General features: G+C 50.1%; 12 non-coding genes across 12 annotated transcripts; all 12 read left to right on the top strand.

Annotated features, from left to right (window-relative positions):
* Nucleotides 1–1,166: 1,166 nt before the first annotated feature.
* Nucleotides 1,167–1,285, top strand: LOC142494121 (5S ribosomal RNA). The gene has a single exon (XR_012801355.1). It is a non-coding gene; the product is annotated as a 5S ribosomal RNA (ribosomal RNA).
* Nucleotides 1,286–2,931: 1,646 nt separating this feature from the next.
* Nucleotides 2,932–3,050, top strand: LOC142494120 (5S ribosomal RNA). The gene has a single exon (XR_012801354.1). It is a non-coding gene; the product is annotated as a 5S ribosomal RNA (ribosomal RNA).
* A 1,646-nt stretch (nucleotides 3,051–4,696) lies between these two features.
* On the top strand, nucleotides 4,697–4,815 carry LOC142494119 (5S ribosomal RNA). Its single transcript, XR_012801353.1, has one exon. It is a non-coding gene; the product is annotated as a 5S ribosomal RNA (ribosomal RNA).
* Nucleotides 4,816–6,431: 1,616 nt separating this feature from the next.
* LOC142494118 (5S ribosomal RNA) lies at nucleotides 6,432–6,550 on the top strand. Its single transcript, XR_012801352.1, has one exon. It is a non-coding gene; the product is annotated as a 5S ribosomal RNA (ribosomal RNA).
* Nucleotides 6,551–8,196: 1,646 nt separating this feature from the next.
* Nucleotides 8,197–8,315, top strand: LOC142494117 (5S ribosomal RNA). Its single transcript, XR_012801351.1, has one exon. It is a non-coding gene; the product is annotated as a 5S ribosomal RNA (ribosomal RNA).
* A 1,586-nt stretch (nucleotides 8,316–9,901) lies between these two features.
* On the top strand, nucleotides 9,902–10,020 carry LOC142494116 (5S ribosomal RNA). The gene has a single exon (XR_012801350.1). It is a non-coding gene; the product is annotated as a 5S ribosomal RNA (ribosomal RNA).
* A 1,586-nt stretch (nucleotides 10,021–11,606) lies between these two features.
* Nucleotides 11,607–11,725, top strand: LOC142494115 (5S ribosomal RNA). Its single transcript, XR_012801349.1, has one exon. It is a non-coding gene; the product is annotated as a 5S ribosomal RNA (ribosomal RNA).
* A 1,595-nt stretch (nucleotides 11,726–13,320) lies between these two features.
* LOC142494113 (5S ribosomal RNA) lies at nucleotides 13,321–13,439 on the top strand. Its single transcript, XR_012801347.1, has one exon. It is a non-coding gene; the product is annotated as a 5S ribosomal RNA (ribosomal RNA).
* Nucleotides 13,440–15,034: 1,595 nt separating this feature from the next.
* Nucleotides 15,035–15,153, top strand: LOC142494112 (5S ribosomal RNA). The gene has a single exon (XR_012801346.1). It is a non-coding gene; the product is annotated as a 5S ribosomal RNA (ribosomal RNA).
* Nucleotides 15,154–16,772: 1,619 nt separating this feature from the next.
* On the top strand, nucleotides 16,773–16,891 carry LOC142494149 (5S ribosomal RNA). The gene has a single exon (XR_012801382.1). It is a non-coding gene; the product is annotated as a 5S ribosomal RNA (ribosomal RNA).
* A 1,571-nt stretch (nucleotides 16,892–18,462) lies between these two features.
* On the top strand, nucleotides 18,463–18,581 carry LOC142494000 (5S ribosomal RNA). Its single transcript, XR_012801257.1, has one exon. It is a non-coding gene; the product is annotated as a 5S ribosomal RNA (ribosomal RNA).
* Nucleotides 18,582–20,162: 1,581 nt separating this feature from the next.
* On the top strand, nucleotides 20,163–20,281 carry LOC142494148 (5S ribosomal RNA). The gene has a single exon (XR_012801381.1). It is a non-coding gene; the product is annotated as a 5S ribosomal RNA (ribosomal RNA).
* Nucleotides 20,282–20,699: the final 418 nt, after the last annotated feature.

Here is a 20,699-nt window from a genome sequence, read left to right as displayed (position 1 = left end):
CAAAGGGCCAAGGCCCGAAACGCGTCAGAGTGCACTACTCTGTTCCTTTTTGTTATGTCTCCAGTCACTTATTAAATGAGATTTTTTATTCTTGGTGTGCCGTTTCTATGTGCATTCTACCTGCGCCCTACCCTGCTTGCAGTGCTCCACTGATTCCTCTCCCGAGGTCACCTTTTCTTGCTATGAACTACAACAGCCGGATGCACGCCTGGATGAGCCACTATCTGCAATTCGGCTCCGTTGAGCCTTCATTCTAACAGTGAGTTATTGATGGATTTCAAATGTATCCTTCCCTAGCAGACACCTTGTATGCTGTAAGTAGTGTCAATTAAGTGTGGTGGTGAACGGGGGTATACTTTTACCTTTTGGTTGTCGTGTCCCCCAAGTAGGCCATAAATGGCACTTTTATTAGCCTACCCGGGCGACTACTCCTATATGAGCTATAGGTGATAATTTAGTGGTATACCACTGATGCTCTGTATATCCTAAGAGCCACTACATGATACAAGATTTATGCTTATTGCTCACCACTAAAGGGATTGAAAGAAGATTTGAATGATTTACCTGTGGACTGTATTCTGTTGCAGCGATGCCTTGGACTGTATGTCTCCCCATGTACTACTGAATAGGAGATGCAATTGGTGGGAAGAAGGGGCGGGAGGTGTCGTGGTCCCCCGGGGGAGTTTGCTGCCGCCCCTCCTGCGTTCCTCCTTCATGGCAGTGTCAGAGTTCCCTTTAATGCCCTAGTCCTGCCCGGCAGCAGACATTTCATTCCCACTCCAGTCAGAGCAGTCAGGCAGATAAGGCACCGAGTAAGTTGTTACTTGCCTTTGGCTGTCACAGGGGTCTGCAAGGCATTGCAAAGCAATGGGAGTCCCAAGGCGTGTGTGTTTCAGTTGTCTTTGTCAGCCAAAGGGTTAAGGTTTCCTGCTGCGAGTGAAGCAAAATTTCCTGACATGAGAGAAGGTATCTGAAATAGGAATGCAAATAATAGAAAGCAAATTGCCATGAAATGTTTGTGTGTGCAAGTGAAAAAGAGAGCCCGTGCAAAAGGAAAAGCTGAATAGGAGATGCAATGGGTGGGAAGAAGGGGTACGTCTAAAGCAGCAGCATGAGCTGTGAGGCAGGCAGTGAGCTTAAGAGGCGTTGCAGAGAGCAGAGTACTCGCCTACGGCCACACCACCCTGAATGCGCCCGATCTCGTCTGATCTCGGAAGCTAAGCAGGGTCGGGCCTGGTTAGTACTTGGATGGGAGACCGCCTGGGAATACCAGGTGCTGTAGGCTTTTGCTTTTGGCTTGTCTCAACAGCAGGGGGCGATGTTGTCAATGCCTTTTTCACTCCCATTGACAGCAGCTGGAAAGCCTGTTAACGGCGCTTTCGCTGCCGCACTTTTGATTGGTTGCTTTCTTTTGCACTCGTGAATTGACTATTCCAATCATAGAGCCATTACTCCATTCTTAGTGGTTGTTTATTTTCTTGGGGGGGCGGGTTCACGTGGTTCACGTGGGTCACGTGGGTCACGTGGGTCACGTGGGTCACGTGGGTCACGTGGTTCACGTGGGTCACGTGGTTCACGTGGGTCACGTGGTTCACGTGGGTCACGTGGCATGACCCCGCAGCGTCATTTGGAGTTGGATTGTGGGAGGTGTCGTGGTCCCCCGGGGGAGTTTGCCGCCCCTCGGTGCCTCCTTCATGGCAGTGTCAGAGTTCCCTTTAATGCCCCAGTCCTGCCCGGCAGCAGACATTTAATTCCCACGCTTTGACAAAGGGCCAAGGCCCGAAACGCGTCAGAGTGCACTACTCTGTTCCTTTTTGTTATGTCTCCAGTCACTTATTAAATGAGATTTTTTATTCTTGGTGTGCCGTTTCTATGTGCATTCTACCTGCGCCCTACCCTGCTTGCAGTGCTCCACTGATTCCTCTCCCGAGGTCACCTTTTCTTGCTATGAACTACAACAGCCGGATGCACGCCTGGATGAGCCACTATCTGCAATTCGGCTCCGTTGAGCCTTCATTCTAACAGTGAGTTATTGATGGATTTCAAATGTATCCTTCCCTAGCAGACACCTTGTATGCTGTAAGTAGTGTCAATTAAGTGTGGTGGTGAACGGGGGTATACTTTTACCTTTTGGTTGTCGTGTCCCCCAAGTAGGCCATAAATGGCACTTTTATTAGCCTACCCGGGCGACTACTCCTATATGAGCTATAGGTGATAATTTAGTGGTATACCACTGATGCTCTGTATATCCTAAGAGCCACTACATGATACAAGATTTATGCTTATTGCTCACCACTAAAGGGATTGAAAGAAGATTTGAATGATTTACCTGTGGACTGTATTCTGTTGCAGCGATGCCTTGGACTGTATGTCTCCCCATGTACTACTGAATAGGAGATGCAATTGGTGGGAAGAAGGGGCGGGAGGTGTCGTGGTCCCCCGGGGGAGTTTGCTGCCGCCCCTCCTGCGTTCCTCCTTCATGGCAGTGTCAGAGTTCCCTTTAATGCCCTAGTCCTGCCCGGCAGCAGACATTTCATTCCCACTCCAGTCAGAGCAGTCAGGCAGATAAGGCACCGAGTAAGTTGTTACTTGCCTTTGGCTGTCACAGGGGTCTGCAAGGCATTGCAAAGCAATGGGAGTCCCAAGGCGTGTGTGTTTCAGTTGTCTTTGTCAGCCAAAGGGTTAAGGTTTCCTGCTGCGAGTGAAGCAAAATTTCCTGACATGAGAGAAGGTATCTGAAATAGGAATGCAAATAATAGAAAGCAAATTGCCATGAAATGTTTGTGTGTGCAAGTGAAAAAGAGAGCCCGTGCAAAAGGAAAAGCTGAATAGGAGATGCAATGGGTGGGAAGAAGGGGTACGTCTAAAGCAGCAGCATGAGCTGTGAGGCAGGCAGTGAGCTTAAGAGGCGTTGCAGAGAGCAGAGTACTCGCCTACGGCCACACCACCCTGAATGCGCCCGATCTCGTCTGATCTCGGAAGCTAAGCAGGGTCGGGCCTGGTTAGTACTTGGATGGGAGACCGCCTGGGAATACCAGGTGCTGTAGGCTTTTGCTTTTGGCTTGTCTCAACAGCAGGGGGCGATGTTGTCAATGCCTTTTTCACTCCCATTGACAGCAGCTGGAAAGCCTGTTAACGGCGCTTTCGCTGCCGCACTTTTGATTGGTTGCTTTCTTTTGCACTCGTGAATTGACTATTCCAATCATAGAGCCATTACTCCATTCTTAGTGGTTGTTTATTTTCTTGGGGGGGCGGGTTCACGTGGTTCACGTGGGTCACGTGGGTCACGTGGGTCACGTGGGTCACGTGGGTCACGTGGTTCACGTGGGTCACGTGGTTCACGTGGGTCACGTGGTTCACGTGGGTCACGTGGCATGACCCCGCAGCGTCATTTGGAGTTGGATTGTGGGAGGTGTCGTGGTCCCCCGGGGGAGTTTGCCGCCCCTCGGTGCCTCCTTCATGGCAGTGTCAGAGTTCCCTTTAATGCCCCAGTCCTGCCCGGCAGCAGACATTTAATTCCCACGCTTTGACAAAGGGCCAAGGCCCGAAACGCGTCAGAGTGCACTACTCTGTTCCTTTTTGTTATGTCTCCAGTCACTTATTAAATGAGATTTTTTATTCTTGGTGTGCCGTTTCTATGTGCATTCTACCTGCGCCCTACCCTGCTTGCAGTGCTCCACTGATTCCTCTCCCGAGGTCACCTTTTCTTGCTATGAACTACAACAGCCGGATGCACGCCTGGATGAGCCACTATCTGCAATTCGGCTCCGTTGAGCCTTCATTCTAACAGTGAGTTATTGATGGATTTCAAATGTATCCTTCCCTAGCAGACACCTTGTATGCTGTAAGTAGTGTCAATTAAGTGTGGTGGTGAACGGGGGTATACTTTTACCTTTTGGTTGTCGTGTCCCCCAAGTAGGCCATAAATGGCACTTTTATTAGCCTACCCGGGCGACTACTCCTATATGAGCTATAGGTGATAATTTAGTGGTATACCACTGATGCTCTGTATATCCTAAGAGCCACTACATGATACAAGATTTATGCTTATTGCTCACCACTAAAGGGATTGAAAGAAGATTTGAATGATTTACCTGTGGACTGTATTCTGTTGCAGCGATGCCTTGGACTGTATGTCTCCCCATGTACTACTGAATAGGAGATGCAATTGGTGGGAAGAAGGGGCGGGAGGTGTCGTGGTCCCCCGGGGGAGTTTGCTGCCGCCCCTCCTGCGTTCCTCCTTCATGGCAGTGTCAGAGTTCCCTTTAATGCCCTAGTCCTGCCCGGCAGCAGACATTTCATTCCCACTCCAGTCAGAGCAGTCAGGCAGATAAGGCACCGAGTAAGTTGTTACTTGCCTTTGGCTGTCACAGGGGTCTGCAAGGCATTGCAAAGCAATGGGAGTCCCAAGGCGTGTGTGTTTCAGTTGTCTTTGTCAGCCAAAGGGTTAAGGTTTCCTGCTGCGAGTGAAGCAAAATTTCCTGACATGAGAGAAGGTATCTGAAATAGGAATGCAAATAATAGAAAGCAAATTGCCATGAAATGTTTGTGTGTGCAAGTGAAAAAGAGAGCCCGTGCAAAAGGAAAAGCTGAATAGGAGATGCAATGGGTGGGAAGAAGGGGTACGTCTAAAGCAGCAGCATGAGCTGTGAGGCAGGCAGTGAGCTTAAGAGGCGTTGCAGAGAGCAGAGTACTCGCCTACGGCCACACCACCCTGAATGCGCCCGATCTCGTCTGATCTCGGAAGCTAAGCAGGGTCGGGCCTGGTTAGTACTTGGATGGGAGACCGCCTGGGAATACCAGGTGCTGTAGGCTTTTGCTTTTGGCTTGTCTCAACAGCAGGGGGCGATGTTGTCAATGCCTTTTTCACTCCCATTGACAGCAGCTGGAAAGCCTGTTAACGGCGCTTTCGCTGCCGCACTTTTGATTGGTTGCTTTCTTTTGCACTCGTGAATTGACTATTCCAATCATAGAGCCATTACTCCATTCTTAGTGGTTGTTTATTTTTTTGGGGGGGCGGGTTCACGTGGGTCACGTGGGTCACGTGGGTCACGTGGGTCACGGGGGTCACGGGGGTCACGTGGGTCACGTGGGTCACGTGGGTCACGTGGGTCACGTGGCATGACCCTGCAGCGTCATTTGGAGTTGGATCGTGGTCCCCCGGGGGAGTTTGCCGCCCCTCGGTTCCTCCTTCATGGCAGTGTCAGAGTTCCCTTTAATGCCCCAGTCCTGCCCGGCAGCAGACATTTAATTCCCACGCTTTGACAAAGGGCCAAGGCCCGAAACGCGTCAGAGTGCACTACTCTGTTCCTTTTTGTTATGTCTCCAGTCACTTATTAAATGAGATTTTTTATTCTTGGTGTGCCGTTTCTATGTGCATTCTACCTGCGCCCTACCCTGCTTGCAGTGCTCCACTGATTCCTCTCCCGAGGTCACCTTTTCTTGCTATGAACTACAACAGCCGGATGCACGCCTGGATGAGCCACTATCTGCAATTCGGCTCCGTTGAGCCTTCATTCTAACAGTGAGTTATTGATGGATTTCAAATGTATCCTTCCCTAGCAGACACCTTGTATGCTGTAAGTAGTGTCAATTAAGTGTGGTGGTGAACGGGGGTATACTTTTACCTTTTGGTTGTCGTGTCCCCCAAGTAGGCCATAAATGGCACTTTTATTAGCCTACCCGGGCGACTACTCCTATATGAGCTATAGGTGATAATTTAGTGGTATACCACTGATGCTCTGTATATCCTAAGAGCCACTACATGATACAAGATTTATGCTTATTGCTCACCACTAAAGGGATTGAAAGAAGATTTGAATGATTTACCTGTGGACTGTATTCTGTTGCAGCGATGCCTTGGACTGTATGTCTCCCCATGTACTACTGAATAGGAGATGCAATTGGTGGGAAGAAGGGGCGGGAGGTGTCGTGGTCCCCCGGGGGAGTTTGCTGCCGCCCCTCCTGCGTTCCTCCTTCATGGCAGTGTCAGAGTTCCCTTTAATGCCCTAGTCCTGCCCGGCAGCAGACATTTCATTCCCACTCCAGTCAGAGCAGTCAGGCAGATAAGGCACCGAGTAAGTTGTTACTTGCCTTTGGCTGTCACAGGGGTCTGCAAGGCATTGCAAAGCAATGGGAGTCCCAAGGCGTGTGTGTTTCAGTTGTCTTTGTCAGCCAAAGGGTTAAGGTTTCCTGCTGCGAGTGAAGCAAAATTTCCTGACATGAGAGAAGGTATCTGAAATAGGAATGCAAATAATAGAAAGCAAATTGCCATGAAATGTTTGTGTGTGCAAGTGAAAAAGAGAGCCCGTGCAAAAGGAAAAGCTGAATAGGAGATGCAATGGGTGGGAAGAAGGGGTACGTCTAAAGCAGCAGCATGAGCTGTGAGGCAGGCAGTGAGCTTAAGAGGCGTTGCAGAGAGCAGAGTACTCGCCTACGGCCACACCACCCTGAATGCGCCCGATCTCGTCTGATCTCGGAAGCTAAGCAGGGTCGGGCCTGGTTAGTACTTGGATGGGAGACCGCCTGGGAATACCAGGTGCTGTAGGCTTTTGCTTTTGGCTTGTCTCAACAGCAGGGGGCGATGTTGTCAATGCCTTTTTCACTCCCATTGACAGCAGCTGGAAAGCCTGTTAACGGCGCTTTCGCTGCCGCACTTTTGATTGGTTGCTTTCTTTTGCACTCGTGAATTGACTATTCCAATCATAGAGCCATTACTCCATTCTTAGTGGTTGTTTATTTTCTTGGGGGGGCGGGTTCACGTGGTTCACGTGGGTCACGTGGGTCACGTGGGTCACGTGGGTCACGTGGGTCACGTGGTTCACGTGGGTCACGTGGTTCACGTGGGTCACGTGGTTCACGTGGGTCACGTGGCATGACCCCGCAGCGTCATTTGGAGTTGGATTGTGGGAGGTGTCGTGGTCCCCCGGGGGAGTTTGCCGCCCCTCGGTGCCTCCTTCATGGCAGTGTCAGAGTTCCCTTTAATGCCCCAGTCCTGCCCGGCAGCAGACATTTAATTCCCACGCTTTGACAAAGGGCCAAGGCCCGAAACGCGTCAGAGTGCACTACTCTGTTCCTTTTTGTTATGTCTCCAGTCACTTATTAAATGAGATTTTTTATTCTTGGTGTGCCGTTTCTATGTGCATTCTACCTGCGCCCTACCCTGCTTGCAGTGCTCCACTGATTCCTCTCCCGAGGTCACCTTTTCTTGCTATGAACTACAACAGCCGGATGCACGCCTGGATGAGCCACTATCTGCAATTCGGCTCCGTTGAGCCTTCATTCTAACAGTGAGTTATTGATGGATTTCAAATGTATCCTTCCCTAGCAGACACCTTGTATGCTGTAAGTAGTGTCAATTAAGTGTGGTGGTGAACGGGGGTATACTTTTACCTTTTGGTTGTCGTGTCCCCCAAGTAGGCCATAAATGGCACTTTTATTAGCCTACCCGGGCGACTACTCCTATATGAGCTATAGGTGATAATTTAGTGGTATACCACTGATGCTCTGTATATCCTAAGAGCCACTACATGATACAAGATTTATGCTTATTGCTCACCACTAAAGGGATTGAAAGAAGATTTGAATGATTTACCTGTGGACTGTATTCTGTTGCAGCGATGCCTTGGACTGTATGTCTCCCCATGTACTACTGAATAGGAGATGCAATTGGTGGGAAGAAGGGGCGGGAGGTGTCGTGGTCCCCCGGGGGAGTTTGCTGCCGCCCCTCCTGCGTTCCTCCTTCATGGCAGTGTCAGAGTTCCCTTTAATGCCCTAGTCCTGCCCGGCAGCAGACATTTCATTCCCACTCCAGTCAGAGCAGTCAGGCAGATAAGGCACCGAGTAAGTTGTTACTTGCCTTTGGCTGTCACAGGGGTCTGCAAGGCATTGCAAAGCAATGGGAGTCCCAAGGCGTGTGTGTTTCAGTTGTCTTTGTCAGCCAAAGGGTTAAGGTTTCCTGCTGCGAGTGAAGCAAAATTTCCTGACATGAGAGAAGGTATCTGAAATAGGAATGCAAATAATAGAAAGCAAATTGCCATGAAATGTTTGTGTGTGCAAGTGAAAAAGAGAGCCCGTGCAAAAGGAAAAGCTGAATAGGAGATGCAATGGGTGGGAAGAAGGGGTACGTCTAAAGCAGCAGCATGAGCTGTGAGGCAGGCAGTGAGCTTAAGAGGCGTTGCAGAGAGCAGAGTACTCGCCTACGGCCACACCACCCTGAATGCGCCCGATCTCGTCTGATCTCGGAAGCTAAGCAGGGTCGGGCCTGGTTAGTACTTGGATGGGAGACCGCCTGGGAATACCAGGTGCTGTAGGCTTTTGCTTTTGGCTTGTCTCAACAGCAGGGGGCGATGTTGTCAATGCCTTTTTCACTCCCATTGACAGCAGCTGGAAAGCCTGTTAACGGCGCTTTCGCTGCCGCACTTTTGATTGGTTGCTTTCTTTTGCACTCGTTAATTGACTATTCCAATCATAGAGCCATTACTCCATTCTTAGTGGTTGTTTATTTTTTTGGGGGGGCGGGTTCACGTGGGTCACGTGGGTCACGTGGGTCACGTGGGTCACGTGGGTCACGTGGGTCACGTGGGTCACGTGGGTCACGTGGCATGACCCTGCAGCGTCATTTGGAGTTGGATCGTGGTCCCCCGGGGGAGTTTGCCGCCCCTCGGTTCCTCCTTCATGGCAGTGTCAGAGTTCCCTTTAATGCCCCAGTCCTGCCCGGCAGCAGACATTTAATTCCCACGCTTTGACAAAGGGCCAAGGCCCGAAACGCGTCAGAGTGCACTACTCTGTTCCTTTTTGTTATGTCTCCAGTCACTTATTAAATGAGATTTTTTATTCTTGGTGTGCCGTTTCTATGTGCATTCTACCTGCGCCCTACCCTGCTTGCAGTGCTCCACTGATTCCTCTCCCGAGGTCACCTTTTCTTGCTATGAACTACAACAGCCGGATGCACGCCTGGATGAGCCACTATCTGCAATTCGGCTCCGTTGAGCCTTCATTCTAACAGTGAGTTATTGATGGATTTCAAATGTATCCTTCCCTAGCAGACACCTTGTATGCTGTAAGTAGTGTCAATTAAGTGTGGTGGTGAACGGGGGTATACTTTTACCTTTTGGTTGTCGTGTCCCCCAAGTAGGCCATAAATGGCACTTTTATTAGCCTACCCGGGCGACTACTCCTATATGAGCTATAGGTGATAATTTAGTGGTATACCACTGATGCTCTGTATATCCTAAGAGCCACTACATGATACAAGATTTATGCTTATTGCTCACCACTAAAGGGATTGAAAGAAGATTTGAATGATTTACCTGTGGACTGTATTCTGTTGCAGCGATGCCTTGGACTGTATGTCTCCCCATGTACTACTGAATAGGAGATGCAATTGGTGGGAAGAAGGGGCGGGAGGTGTCGTGGTCCCCCGGGGGAGTTTGCTGCCGCCCCTCCTGCGTTCCTCCTTCATGGCAGTGTCAGAGTTCCCTTTAATGCCCTAGTCCTGCCCGGCAGCAGACATTTCATTCCCACTCCAGTCAGAGCAGTCAGGCAGATAAGGCACCGAGTAAGTTGTTACTTGCCTTTGGCTGTCACAGGGGTCTGCAAGGCATTGCAAAGCAATGGGAGTCCCAAGGCGTGTGTGTTTCAGTTGTCTTTGTCAGCCAAAGGGTTAAGGTTTCCTGCTGCGAGTGAAGCAAAATTTCCTGACATGAGAGAAGGTATCTGAAATAGGAATGCAAATAATAGAAAGCAAATTGCCATGAAATGTTTGTGTGTGCAAGTGAAAAAGAGAGCCCGTGCAAAAGGAAAAGCTGAATAGGAGATGCAATGGGTGGGAAGAAGGGGTACGTCTAAAGCAGCAGCATGAGCTGTGAGGCAGGCAGTGAGCGCAGAGAGCAGAGTACTCGCCTACGGCCACACCACCCTGAATGCGCCCGATCTCGTCTGATCTCGGAAGCTAAGCAGGGTCGGGCCTGGTTAGTACTTGGATGGGAGACCGCCTGGGAATACCAGGTGCTGTAGGCTTTTGCTTTTGGCTTGTCTCAACAGCAGGGGGCGATGTTGTCAATGCCTTTTTCACTCCCATTGACAGCAGCTGGAAAGCCTGTTAACGGCGCTTTCGCTGCCGCACTTTTGATTGGTTGCTTTCTTTTGCACTCGTTAATTGACTATTCCAATCATAGAGCCATTACTCCATTCTTAGTGGTTGTTTATTTTTTTGGGGGGGCGGGTTCACGTGGGTCACGTGGGTCACGTGGGTCACGTGGGTCACGTGGGTCACGTGGGTCACGTGGGTCACGTGGGTCACGTGGCATGACCCTGCAGCGTCATTTGGAGTTGGATCGTGGTCCCCCGGGGGAGTTTGCCGCCCCTCGGTTCCTCCTTCATGGCAGTGTCAGAGTTCCCTTTAATGCCCCAGTCCTGCCCGGCAGCAGACATTTAATTCCCACGCTTTGACAAAGGGCCAAGGCCCGAAACGCGTCAGAGTGCACTACTCTGTTCCTTTTTGTTATGTCTCCAGTCACTTATTAAATGAGATTTTTTATTCTTGGTGTGCCGTTTCTATGTGCATTCTACCTGCGCCCTACCCTGCTTGCAGTGCTCCACTGATTCCTCTCCCGAGGTCACCTTTTCTTGCTATGAACTACAACAGCCGGATGCACGCCTGGATGAGCCACTATCTGCAATTCGGCTCCGTTGAGCCTTCATTCTAACAGTGAGTTATTGATGGATTTCAAATGTATCCTTCCCTAGCAGACACCTTGTATGCTGTAAGTAGTGTCAATTAAGTGTGGTGGTGAACGGGGGTATACTTTTACCTTTTGGTTGTCGTGTCCCCCAAGTAGGCCATAAATGGCACTTTTATTAGCCTACCCGGGCGACTACTCCTATATGAGCTATAGGTGATAATTTAGTGGTATACCACTGATGCTCTGTATATCCTAAGAGCCACTACATGATACAAGATTTATGCTTATTGCTCACCACTAAAGGGATTGAAAGAAGATTTGAATGATTTACCTGTGGACTGTATTCTGTTGCAGCGATGCCTTGGACTGTATGTCTCCCCATGTACTACTGAATAGGAGATGCAATTGGTGGGAAGAAGGGGCGGGAGGTGTCGTGGTCCCCCGGGGGAGTTTGCTGCCGCCCCTCCTGCGTTCCTCCTTCATGGCAGTGTCAGAGTTCCCTTTAATGCCCTAGTCCTGCCCGGCAGCAGACATTTCATTCCCACTCCAGTCAGAGCAGTCAGGCAGATAAGGCACCGAGTAAGTTGTTACTTGCCTTTGGCTGTCACAGGGGTCTGCAAGGCATTGCAAAGCAATGGGAGTCCCAAGGCGTGTGTGTTTCAGTTGTCTTTGTCAGCCAAAGGGTTAAGGTTTCCTGCTGCGAGTGAAGCAAAATTTCCTGACATGAGAGAAGGTATCTGAAATAGGAATGCAAATAATAGAAAGCAAATTGCCATGAAATGTTTGTGTGTGCAAGTGAAAAAGAGAGCCCGTGCAAAAGGAAAAGCTGAATAGGAGATGCAATGGGTGGGAAGAAGGGGTACGTCTAAAGCAGCAGCATGAGCTGTGAGGCAGGCAGTGAGCGCAGAGAGCAGAGTACTCGCCTACGGCCACACCACCCTGAATGCGCCCGATCTCGTCTGATCTCGGAAGCTAAGCAGGGTCGGGCCTGGTTAGTACTTGGATGGGAGACCGCCTGGGAATACCAGGTGCTGTAGGCTTTTGCTTTTGGCTTGTCTCAACAGCAGGGGGCGATGTTGTCAATGCCTTTTTCACTCCCATTGACAGCAGCTGGAAAGCCTGTTAACGGCGCTTTCGCTGCCGCACTTTTGATTGGTTGCTTTCTTTTGCACTCGTTAATTGACTATTCCAATCATAGAGCCATTACTCCATTCTTAGTGGTTGTTTATTTTTTTGGGGGGGCGGGTTCACGTGGGTCACGTGGGTCACGTGGGTCACGTGGGTCACGTGGGTCACGTGGGTCACGTGGGTCACGTGGGTCACGTGGGTCACGTGGCATGACCCTGCAGCGTCATTTGGAGTTGGATCGTGGTCCCCCGGGGGAGTTTGCCGCCCCTCGGTTCCTCCTTCATGGCAGTGTCAGAGTTCCCTTTAATGCCCCAGTCCTGCCCGGCAGCAGACATTTAATTCCCACGCTTTGACAAAGGGCCAAGGCCCGAAACGCGTCAGAGTGCACTACTCTGTTCCTTTTTGTTATGTCTCCAGTCACTTATTAAATGAGATTTTTTATTCTTGGTGTGCCGTTTCTATGTGCATTCTACCTGCGCCCTACCCTGCTTGCAGTGCTCCACTGATTCCTCTCCCGAGGTCACCTTTTCTTGCTATGAACTACAACAGCCGGATGCACGCCTGGATGAGCCACTATCTGCAATTCGGCTCCGTTGAGCCTTCATTCTAACAGTGAGTTATTGATGGATTTCAAATGTATCCTTCCCTAGCAGACACCTTGTATGCTGTAAGTAGTGTCAATTAAGTGTGGTGGTGAACGGGGGTATACTTTTACCTTTTGGTTGTCGTGTCCCCCAAGTAGGCCATAAATGGCACTTTTATTAGCCTACCCGGGCGACTACTCCTATATGAGCTATAGGTGATAATTTAGTGGTATACCACTGATGCTCTGTATATCCTAAGAGCCACTACATGATACAAGATTTATGCTTATTGCTCACCACTAAAGGGATTGAAAGAAGATTTGAATGATTTACCTGTGGACTGTATTCTGTTGCAGCGATGCCTTGGACTGTATGTCTCCCCATGTACTACTGAATAGGAGATGCAATTGGTGGGAAGAAGGGGCGGGAGGTGTCGTGGTCCCCCGGGGGAGTTTGCTGCCGCCCCTCCTGCGTTCCTCCTTCATGGCAGTGTCAGAGTTCCCTTTAATGCCCTAGTCCTGCCCGGCAGCAGACATTTCATTCCCACTCCAGTCAGAGCAGTCAGGCAGATAAGGCACCGAGTAAGTTGTTACTTGCCTTTGGCTGTCACAGGGGTCTGCAAGGCATTGCAAAGCAATGGGAGTCCCAAGGCGTGTGTGTTTCAGTTGTCTTTGTCAGCCAAAGGGTTAAGGTTTCCTGCTGCGAGTGAAGCAAAATTTCCTGACATGAGAGAAGGTATCTGAAATAGGAATGCAAATAATAGAAAGCAAATTGCCATGAAATGTTTGTGTGTGCAAGTGAAAAAGAGAGCCCGTGCAAAAGGAAAAGCTGAATAGGAGATGCAATGGGTGGGAAGAAGGGGTACGTCTAAAGCAGCAGCATGAGCTGTGAGGCAGGCAGTGAGCGCAGAGAGCAGAGTACTCGCCTACGGCCACACCACCCTGAATGCGCCCGATCTCGTCTGATCTCGGAAGCTAAGCAGGGTCGGGCCTGGTTAGTACTTGGATGGGAGACCGCCTGGGAATACCAGGTGCTGTAGGCTTTTGCTTTTGGCTTGTCTCAACAGCAGGGGGCGATGTTGTCAATGCCTTTTTCACTCCCATTGACAGCAGCTGGAAAGCCTGTTAACGGCGCTTTCGCTGCCGCACTTTTGATTGGTTGCTTTCTTTTGCACTCGTTAATTGACTATTCCAATCATAGAGCCATTACTCCATTCTTAGTGGTTGTTTATTTTTTTGGGGGGGCGGGTTCACGTGGGTCACGTGGGTCACGTGGGTCACGTGGGTCACGTGGGTCACGTGGGTCACGTGGGTCACGTGGGTCACGTGGGTCACGTGGCATGACCCTGCAGCGTCATTTGGAGTTGGATCGTGGTCCCCCGGGGGAGTTTGCCGCCCCTCGGTTCCTCCTTCATGGCAGTGTCAGAGTTCCCTTTAATGCCCCAGTCCTGCCCGGCAGCAGACATTTAATTCCCACGCTTTGACAAAGGGCCAAGGCCCGAAACGCGTCAGAGTGCACTACTCTGTTCCTTTTTGTTATGTCTCCAGTCACTTATTAAATGAGATTTTTTATTCTTGGTGTGCCGTTTCTATGTGCATTCTACCTGCGCCCTACCCTGCTTGCAGTGCTCCACTGATTCCTCTCCCGAGGTCACCTTTTCTTGCTATGAACTACAACAGCCGGATGCACGCCTGGATGAGCCACTATCTGCAATTCGGCTCCGTTGAGCCTTCATTCTAACAGTGAGTTATTGATGGATTTCAAATGTATCCTTCCCTAGCAGACACCTTGTATGCTGTAAGTAGTGTCAATTAAGTGTGGTGGTGAACGGGGGTATACTTTTACCTTTTGGTTGTCGTGTCCCCCAAGTAGGCCATAAATGGCACTTTTATTAGCCTACCCGGGCGACTACTCCTATATGAGCTATAGGTGATAATTTAGTGGTATACCACTGATGCTCTGTATATCCTAAGAGCCACTACATGATACAAGATTTATGCTTATTGCTCACCACTAAAGGGATTGAAAGAAGATTTGAATGATTTACCTGTGGACTGTATTCTGTTGCAGCGATGCCTTGGACTGTATGTCTCCCCATGTACTACTGAATAGGAGATGCAATTGGTGGGAAGAAGGGGCGGGAGGTGTCGTGGTCCCCCGGGGGAGTTTGCTGCCGCCCCTCCTGCGTTCCTCCTTCATGGCAGTGTCAGAGTTCCCTTTAATGCCCTAGTCCTGCCCGGCAGCAGACATTTCATTCCCACTCCAGTCAGAGCAGTCAGGCAGATAAGGCACCGAGTAAGTTGTTACTTGCCTTTGGCTGTCACAGGGGTCTGCAAGGCATTGCAAAGCAATGGGAGTCCCAAGGCGTGTGTGTTTCAGTTGTCTTTGTCAGCCAAAGGGTTAAGGTTTCCTGCTGCGAGTGAAGCAAAATTTCCTGACATGAGAGAAGGTATCTGAAATAGGAATGCAAATAATAGAAAGCAAATTGCCATGAAATGTTTGTGTGTGCAAGTGAAAAAGAGAGCCCGTGCAAAAGGAAAAGCTGAATAGGAGATGCAATGGGTGGGAAGAAGGGGTACGTCTAAAGCAGCAGCATGAGCTGTGAGGCAGGCAGTGAGCGCAGAGAGCAGAGTACTCGCCTACGGCCACACCACCCTGAATGCGCCCGATCTCGTCTGATCTCGGAAGCTAAGCAGGGTCGGGCCTGGTTAGTACTTGGATGGGAGACCGCCTGGGAATACCAGGTGCTGTAGGCTTTTGCTTTTGGCTTGTCTCAACAGCAGGGGGCGATGTTGTCAATGCCTTTTTCACTCCCATTGACAGCAGCTGGAAAGCCTGTTAACGGCGCTTTCGCTGCCGCACTTTTGATTGGTTGCTTTCTTTTGCACTCGTTAATTGACTATTCCAATCATAGAGCCATTACTCCATTCTTAGTGGTTGTTTATTTTTTTGGGGGGGCGGGTTCACGTGGGTCACGTGGGTCACGTGGGTCACGTGGGTCACGTGGGTCACGTGGGTCACGTGGGTCACGTGGGTCACGTGGCATGACCCTGCAGCGTCATTTGGAGTTGGATCGTGGTCCCCCGGGGGAGTTTGCCGCCCCTCGGTTCCTCCTTCATGGCAGTGTCAGAGTTCCCTTTAATGCCCCAGTCCTGCCCGGCAGCAGACATTTAATTCCCACGCTTTGACAAAGGGCCAAGGCCCGAAACGCGTCAGAGTGCACTACTCTGTTCCTTTTTGTTATGTCTCCAGTCACTTATTAAATGAGATTTTTTATTCTTGGTGTGCCGTTTCTATGTGCATTCTACCTGCGCCCTACCCTGCTTGCAGTGCTCCACTGATTCCTCTCCCGAGGTCACCTTTTCTTGCTATGAACTACAACAGCCGGATGCACGCCTGGATGAGCCACTATCTGCAATTCGGCTCCGTTGAGCCTTCATTCTAACAGTGAGTTATTGATGGATTTCAAATGTATCCTTCCCTAGCAGACACCTTGTATGCTGTAAGTAGTGTCAATTAAGTGTGGTGGTGAACGGGGGTATACTTTTACCTTTTGGTTGTCGTGTCCCCCAAGTAGGCCATAAATGGCACTTTTATTAGCCTACCCGGGCGACTACTCCTATATGAGCTATAGGTGATAATTTAGTGGTATACCACTGATGCTCTGTATATCCTAAGAGCCACTACATGATACAAGATTTATGCTTATTGCTCACCACTAAAGGGATTGAAAGAAGATTTGAATGATTTACCTGTGGACTGTATTCTGTTGCAGCGATGCCTTGGACTGTATGTCTCCCCATGTACTACTGAATAGGAGATGCAATTGGTGGGAAGAAGGGGCGGGAGGTGTCGTGGTCCCCCGGGGGAGTTTGCTGCCGCCCCTCCTGCGTTCCTCCTTCATGGCAGTGTCAGAGTTCCCTTTAATGCCCTAGTCCTGCCCGGCAGCAGACATTTCATTCCCACTCCAGTCAGAGCAGTCAGGCAGATAAGGCACCGAGTAAGTTGTTACTTGCCTTTGGCTGTCACAGGGGTCTGCAAGGCATTGCAAAGCAATGGGAGTCCCAAGGCGTGTGTGTTTCAGTTGTCTTTGTCAGCCAAAGGGTTAAGGTTTCCTGCTGCGAGTGAAGCAAAATTTCCTGACATGAGAGAAGGTATCTGAAATAGGAATGCAAATAATAGAAAGCAAATTGCCATGAAATGTTTGTGTGTGCAAGTGAAAAAGAGAGCCCGTGCAAAAGGAAAAGCTGAATAGGAGATGCAATGGGTGGGAAGAAGGGGTACGTCTAAAGCAGCAGCATGAGCTGTGAGGCAGGCAGTGAGCTTAAGAGGCGTTGCAGAGAGCAGAGAGCAGAGAGCAGAGTACTCAGTACTCGCCTACGGCCACACCACCCTGAATGCGCCCGATCTCGTCTGATCTCGGAAGCTAAGCAGGGTCGGGCCTGGTTAGTACTTGGATGGGAGACCGCCTGGGAATACCAGGTGCTGTTGGCTTTTGCTTTTGGCTTGTCTCAACAGCAGGGGGCGATGTTGTCAATGCCTTTTTCACTCCCATTGACAGCAGCTGGAAAGCCTGTTAACGGCGCTTTCGCTGCCGCACTTTTGATTGGTTGCTTTCTTTTGCACTCGTTAATTGACTATTCCAATCATAGAGCCATTACTCCATTCTTAGTGGTTGTTTATTTTTTTGGGGGGGCGGGTTCACGTGGGTCACGTGGGTCACGTGGGTCACGTGGGTCACGTGGGTCACGTGGCATGACCCTGCAGCGTCATTTGGAGTTGGATCGTGGTCCCCCGGGGGAGTTTGCCGCCCCTCGGTGCCTCCTTCATGGCAGTGTCAGAGTTCCCTTTAATGCCCCAGTCCTGCCCGGCAGCAGACATTTAATTCCCACGCTTTGACAAAGGGCCAAGGCCCGAAACGCGTCAGAGTGCACTACTCTGTTCCTTTTTGTTATGTCTCCAGTCACTTATTAAATGAGATTTTTTATTCTTGGTGTGCCGTTTCTATGTGCATTCTACCTGCGCCCTACCCTGCTTGCAGTGCTCCACTGATTCCTCTCCCGAGGTCACCTTTTCTTGCTATGAACTACAACAGCCGGATGCACGCCTGGATGAGCCACTATCTGCAATTCGGCTCCGTTGAGCCTTCATTCTAACAGTGAGTTATTGATGGATTTCAAATGTATCCTTCCCTAGCAGACACCTTGTATGCTGTAAGTAGTGTCAATTAAGTGTGGTGGTGAACGGGGGTATACTTTTACCTTTTGGTTGTCGTGTCCCCCAAGTAGGCCATAAATGGCACTTTTATTAGCCTACCCGGGCGACTACTCCTATATGAGCTATAGGTGATAATTTAGTGGTATACCACTGATGCTCTGTATATCCTAAGAGCCACTACATGATACAAGATTTATGCTTATTGCTCACCACTAAAGGGATTGAAAGAAGATTTGAATGATTTACCTGTGGACTGTATTCTGTTGCAGCGATGCCTTGGACTGTATGTCTCCCCATGTACTACTGAATAGGAGATGCAATTGGTGGGAAGAAGGGGCGGGAGGTGTCGTGGTCCCCCGGGGGAGTTTGCTGCCGCCCCTCCTGCGTTCCTCCTTCATGGCAGTGTCAGAGTTCCCTTTAATGCCCTAGTCCTGCCCGGCAGCAGACATTTCATTCCCACTCCAGTCAGAGCAGTCAGGCAGATAAGGCACCGAGTAAGTTGTTACTTGCCTTTGGCTGTCACAGGGGTCTGCAAGGCATTGCAAAGCAATGGGAGTCCCAAGGCGTGTGTGTTTCAGTTGTCTTTGTCAGCCAAAGGGTTAAGGTTTCCTGCTGCGAGTGAAGCAAAATTTCCTGACATGAGAGAAGGTATCTGAAATAGGAATGCAAATAATAGAAAGCAAATTGCCATGAAATGTTTGTGTGTGCAAGTGAAAAAGAGAGCCCGTGCAAAAGGAAAAGCTGAATAGGAGATGTAATGGGTGGGAAGAAGGGGTACGTCTAAAGCAGCAGCATGAGCTGTGAGGCAGGCAGTGAGCTTAAGAGGCGTTGCAGAGAGCAGAGTACTCGCCTACGGCCACACCACCCTGAATGCGCCCGATCTCGTCTGATCTCGGAAGCTAAGCAGGGTCGGGCCTGGTTAGTACTTGGATGGGAGACTGCCTGGGAATACCAGGTGCTGTAGGCTTTTGCTTTTGGCTTGTCTCAACAGCAGGGGGCGATGTTGTCAATGCCTTTTTCACTCCCATTGACAGCAGCTGGAAAGCCTGTTAACGGCGCTTTCGCTGCCGCACTTTTGATTGGTTGCTTTCTTTTTCACTCGTGAATTGACTATTCCAATCATAGAGCCATTACTCCATTCTTAGTGGTTGTTTATTTTTTTGGGGGGGCGGGTTCACGTGGGTCACGTGGGTCACGTGGGTCACGTGGCATGACCCTGCAGCGTCATTTGGAGTTGGATCGTGGTCCCCCGGGGGAGTTTGCCGCCCCTCGGTTCCTCCTTCATGGCAGTGTCAGAGTTCCCTTTAATGCCCCAGTCCTGCCCGGCAGCAGACATTTAATTCCCACGCTTTGACAAAGGGCCAAGGCCCGAAACGCGTCAGAGTGCACTACTCTGTTCCTTTTTGTTATGTCTCCAGTCACTTATTAAATGAGATTTTTTATTCTTGGTGTGCCGTTTCTATGTGCATTCTACCTGCGCCCTACCCTGCTTGCAGTGCTCCACTGATTCCTCTCCCGAGGTCACCTTTTCTTGCTATGAACTACAACAGCCGGATGCACGCCTGGATGAGCCACTATCTGCAATTCGGCTCCGTTGAGCCTTCATTCTAACAGTGAGTTATTGATGGATTTCAAATGTATCCTTCCCTAGCAGACACCTTGTATGCTGTAAGTAGTGTCAATTAAGTGTGGTGGTGAACGGGGGTATACTTTTACCTTTTGGTTGTCGTGTCCCCCAAGTAGGCCATAAATGGCACTTTTATTAGCCTACCCGGGCGACTACTCCTATATGAGCTATAGGTGATAATTTAGTGGTATACCACTGATGCTCTGTATATCCTAAGAGCCACTACATGATACAAGATTTATGCTTATTGCTCACCACTAAAGGGATTGAAAGAAGATTTGAATGATTTACCTGTGGACTGTATTCTGTTGCAGCGATGCCTTGGACTGTATGTCTCCCCATGTACTACTGAATAGGAGATGCAATTGGTGGGAAGAAGGGGCGGGAGGTGTCGTGGTCCCCCGGGGGAGTTTGCTGCCGCCCCTCCTGCGTTCCTCCTTCATGGCAGTGTCAGAGTTCCCTTTAATGCCCTAGTCCTGCCCGGCAGCAGACATTTCATTCCCACTCCAGTCAGAGCAGTCAGGCAGATAAGGCACCGAGTAAGTTGTTACTTGCCTTTGGCTGTCACAGGGGTCTGCAAGGCATTGCAAAGCAATGGGAGTCCCAAGGCGTGTGTGTTTCAGTTGTCTTTGTCAGCCAAAGGGTTAAGGTTTCCTGCTGCGAGTGAAGCAAAATTTCCTGACATGAGAGAAGGTATCTGAAATAGGAATGCAAATAATAGAAAGCAAATTGCCATGAAATGTTTGTGTGTGCAAGTGAAAAAGAGAGCCCGTGCAAAAGGAAAAGCTGAATAGGAGATGCAATGGGTGGGAAGAAGGGGTACGTCTAAAGCAGCAGCATGAGCTGTGAGGCAGGCAGTGAGCTTAAGAGGCGTTGCAGAGAGCAGAGAGCAGAGAGCAGAGAGCAGAGTACTCAGTACTCGCCTACGGCCACACCACCCTGAATGCGCCCGATCTCGTCTGATCTCGGAAGCTAAGCAGGGTCGGGCCTGGTTAGTACTTGGATGGGAGACCGCCTGGGAATACCAGGTGCTGTTGGCTTTTGCTTTTGGCTTGTCTCAACAGCAGGGGGCGATGTTGTCAATGCCTTTTTCACTCCCATTGACAGCAGCTGGAAAGCCTGTTAACGGCGCTTTCGCTGCCGCACTTTTGATTGGTTGCTTTCTTTTGCACTCGTTAATTGACTATTCCAATCATAGAGCCATTACTCCATTCTTAGTGGTTGTTTATTTTTTTGGGGGGGCGGGTTCACGTGGGTCACGTGGGTCACGTGGGTCACGTGGGTCACGTGGCATGACCCTGCAGCGTCATTTGGAGTTGGATCGTGGTCCCCCGGGGGAGTTTGCCGCCCCTCGGTGCCTCCTTCATGGCAGTGTCAGAGTTCCCTTTAATGCCCCAGTCCTGCCCGGCAGCAGACATTTAATTCCCACGCTTTGACAAAGGGCCAAGGCCCGAAACG

The sequence above is a fragment of the Ascaphus truei genome, chromosome 4 (genome assembly GCF_040206685.1).
Source record: "Ascaphus truei isolate aAscTru1 chromosome 4, aAscTru1.hap1, whole genome shotgun sequence".
Taxonomy (NCBI): domain Eukaryota; kingdom Metazoa; phylum Chordata; class Amphibia; order Anura; family Ascaphidae; genus Ascaphus; species Ascaphus truei.
The sequence above is the reverse complement of the archived record's forward strand: the minus strand, read 5'-3'. Positions and strand labels throughout refer to the sequence as shown.